General features: G+C 42.4%; 1 protein-coding gene across 4 annotated transcripts in view; it reads right to left on the bottom strand.

Annotated features, from left to right (window-relative positions):
- SAP130 (Sin3A associated protein 130) overlaps positions 1–3,817 on the bottom strand; it is a 102,611-nt gene that overhangs the window by 90,192 nt on the left and 8,602 nt on the right. The gene's annotated exons all lie outside the window — the stretch shown is intronic.

Below are 3,817 nucleotides of genomic sequence, written 5' to 3'. Positions count from 1 at the left end.
TTGGGAGGCTGAGGCAGAAGACTCGCTTGAGCCCAGGAGTTGGAGGTTGCTGTGAGCTGAGATGCCATGGCACTCTACCCAGGGGGACAGCTTAAGGCTCTTGTCTCAAAAAATAAATAAATAAATAAATAAATAATAAAAATAAATAAAAATGAAATAAAATAAAATAAAATGAGCTGGCTTGGCACCCATACCTCAGTGGTTAGGGCACCAGCCACATACACAGGGGCTGGTGGGTTCAAACCCAGCCTGGGCTTTACAAACAATGACAACTACAATAAAAAAACAGCCGGGCATGGTGGCGGGCAGTGGAGTCCAAGCTACTTGGGAGGCTGAGGCAAGAAAATCACTTAAGCCCAAGAGTTTGAAGTTGCTGTGAGCTATGATGCCACTGCACTCTATTGAGAGTGACATAGTGAGACCTTGTCTCCCAAAAAAAAAAAAAGAAAAGAAAAGAAAAAAAGTTGAAATAGCTTAAAGTCCAATATAGGACATAATACTATTTTATTTAAAATGTTTCCCCAAATCAGGCACTGTGGCTCATGCCTGTAATCCTAGCACTCTGGGAGGCCAAGGTGGATAGACTGCTTGAACTCAGAAGTTTGATATCAGCCTGAGCAAGAGCAAGACCCCTTGCATCTACTAAAAATAGAAAAACTAGGCTGGGTATGGTGGCTCACGCCTATAATCCCAGCACTCTGGGAGGCTGAGACAGGTGGATTGCCTACGATCATGAGTTCAAGACCACCCTGAGCAAGCGCAAGACCCTGTCTCTACTAAAAATGAAAAGCTGAGGCAAAAGGGTCACTTGAGGCCCTAGAGTTTGAGATGGCTGTGAACTATGATGCCATAGCACTCTCTCAAGGGTGACAAAGTTGAGATTTGGTCTCAAAAAAATAAATAAGTAAAATAAAAAAGAGAAATAGGAAAACCAGATGGGTATTGTGGCAGGTGTCTACAGTCCCAGCTGAGGCAAAAGGATTGCTTGAACCGAGGAGTCTGAGGAAGCTTTGAGCTATGGTGCCAGGGCACTCTACCCAGGGCACAAAGTGAGACTCTGTCTCAAGAATAAATAAAGGCTCGGTGCCCACAGCAAGGTGGTTATGGCACTAGCCACATATACCGAGGGTAGAGGGTTCGAACCTGGCCTGGGCCTGCTAAACAACTACAACAAAAAAATAGCCAGGCATTGTGGTGGGTACCTGTAGTCCCAGCTACTTGGGAGGCTGAGGCAAGAGAATGGCTTAAGCCCAAGAGTTTGAGGTTGCTGTGAGCTGTGAAATCACAGTGCTCTACTGAGGGCAACATAGTGAGACTCTGTCTCCAAAAAATAAAGTATTTTCCTAAGAAGTTATAAAAACCTAACATTAAAAAGATATTTTCAGCTAGGTGGCTGTGACTCAAGCAGCTAAAGTGCCAGCCACATACACCTCAGCTGGCAGGTTCGAATCCAGCCTGGGCCCTACAGCCAAAAAATAGCTAGGTGCTTTGGCAGGCACCTGTGATCCCAGCTACTTAGGAGGGGGAGGCAGGAGACTCACTTGAGCCCAGGAGTTGGAGGCTGCTGGGAGCTGTGATGCCACAATACTCTACCCAGGGGGACAGCTTGAGGCTCTGTCTCTAAAAAAAAAAAAAAAAAAAGATATTTTGGGTTGGGCATGGTGGCCCACACCTATAATCCTAGCACTCTGGAAGGCTGAGGCAGGTAGATTGCTTCAGCTCACAAGTTTGAGACCAGCCTGAGCAAGAGCGAGACCCTGTCTCTAAAAAGTAGCCAGGTGTTGTGGTGGGCACCTGTAGTCCCAGCTACCAGGGATACTAAGTTAAGAGGACTGCTTGAGCCCAGGAGTTTGAGTTTGCTATGAACAATGAGACCACAACACTCTACCCAGGATGACAAAGTGAGACTCAAAAAACAAAAACAAACAAAAAAGATACTTTGGCCAGGTGCAGTGTGGCTCATACATATAATCCTAGCACTTTGGAAAGTCGAGGTGGGAGGACTGCTTGAAGCCAGGAGTTCAAGACCAGCCTCAGCAACACAGCGAGACCCCATCTCTACAAAAAAAATAGAAAAATTAGCTGGGCGTGGTAGCACACACCTACAGTCTCAACTACTTTGGGAGGGTGAGGCAGAAGGCCCACTTGAGCCCAGGAGTGTGAGGCTGCAATAAAGCTATGATGACACCACCACACTCGAGCCTCCAGTGACATAGCAAGCCTTTGTCGCAAAAAGAAAAAACAAAAACGAAAGCTATCTTAAAAGTACAGTTCCTAACTCCAGGACATATAATTTTTCAAAACTGAGGGAAAGAGATGGAAGATACTTTACAGTGCATGTTTTTTTCCTTTTGGAAGTCTGAATCAACAGAACACACAACCTATTTAAAAATTAAGTTAATACAGGAAAGAATAACCCATCTTTCCCTTGTGCAGACTTTATTGCTTTATATACGCAACATTTTTTTTAGACATTAAAATACATATATAATTTTGCAGGTAATCGTTGACTTTTTTAAAACTATATTAAGTGTTAAGCTGACAGCTAACAATGGAAACTATGTTGTAAAATAATCTGGCTGAATAATTGTGCCTTCTTTCAGAACCCAAACAAACCAAAAAAATCAAAGAATCAATACTAATAATGGAAGAGTCTGTGAAAATATTAACTTGTACTCATCCATCATTTTCCCAAAATACTATGAATGTTCTTTTTTTCTTTTTTTTTTGCAGTTTTTGGCCGGGGCTGGATTTGACCCCACCACATCTGGTATATGGGGCCAGTGCCCTACTCCTTTGAGCCACAGGTGTCGCCCAACATTCTTATTTTTCTGAACATAAGATAATATTTACTTATATAAGGAATTTAAGTTATTTGGAAAATTATAAAGTAAAGTTGTCCCAAAATCTATCCCTCAAAGGCACCAACAGTTAATATTTTGGCAAAACTTCCAGATACTTCTTGCTTTTTTAAAATTTTGAATGTGTTTTTATTCATTTAACTTTTTCCATTAAAGTATAACCTTCATTGGCTTGCCGGCCATAGCTCAATGGTTAGGGTGCTGGCTACATGCACTGGGGCTGGTGGGTTCAAACCTGGCCAGGGTCTGCTAAACAATGACAAAAATAACAAAAAATAAAAAAATAGCTGGGTGTTGTGGTGGGTGCCTGTAGTCCCAGCTACTGGGAGGCTGAGGCAAGAGAATTGCTTGTGTCCAAGAGTTTACGGTTGCTGTGAGCTGTGACCCTACCGCACTCTACCAAGGGTGACATAGTGAGAGTCTGTCTCAAAAAAAAAAAAAACAAGTATAACCTTCATAAAGATAAGTGCACAAATGCTAATCATGCAGCTCACTGGACTTTCACAAACTGAGTAACCAGCACCCAGTTCAAGATACAAAACATCACTGGTCCTCCAAACAAGTCAAATATCCTAACACATAACACTACAGATACGCGTTCCCTGTTTTTGTACTTCACATAAACATCTTGTTTCTTTCACTTACAGGTATGAGATTCACCATATCACCACACATAGCTGTCACTTTTTCATTCTCAATTCTGGATATATGACGACATTGTGTGAATAAAGCACAAGGTACCCGTTTCACTGTTAAGAGGCATGTTAAATAGTTTTTAACTCTTTGCTATTTTGAGTAGTGCTAGTAATATTCCTGTACGTGTCTTCTGGTGAACACATGTACCATTTCTTTTTTTTTTTTTTTTTTGTTTGAGACAGAGCCTCAAGCTGTCCCCCTGGGTAGAGTGCCGTGGCATTACAGCTCACAGCAATCTCCAACTCCTGGGCTCAAGTGAG

The sequence above is a fragment of the Otolemur garnettii genome, unplaced genomic scaffold (assembly GCF_000181295.1).
Source record: "Otolemur garnettii isolate 467f Iridium unplaced genomic scaffold, OtoGar3 scaffold00173, whole genome shotgun sequence".
Lineage (NCBI taxonomy): Eukaryota > Metazoa > Chordata > Mammalia > Primates > Galagidae > Otolemur > Otolemur garnettii.
The sequence above is the reverse complement of the archived record's forward strand: the minus strand, read 5'-3'. Positions and strand labels throughout refer to the sequence as shown.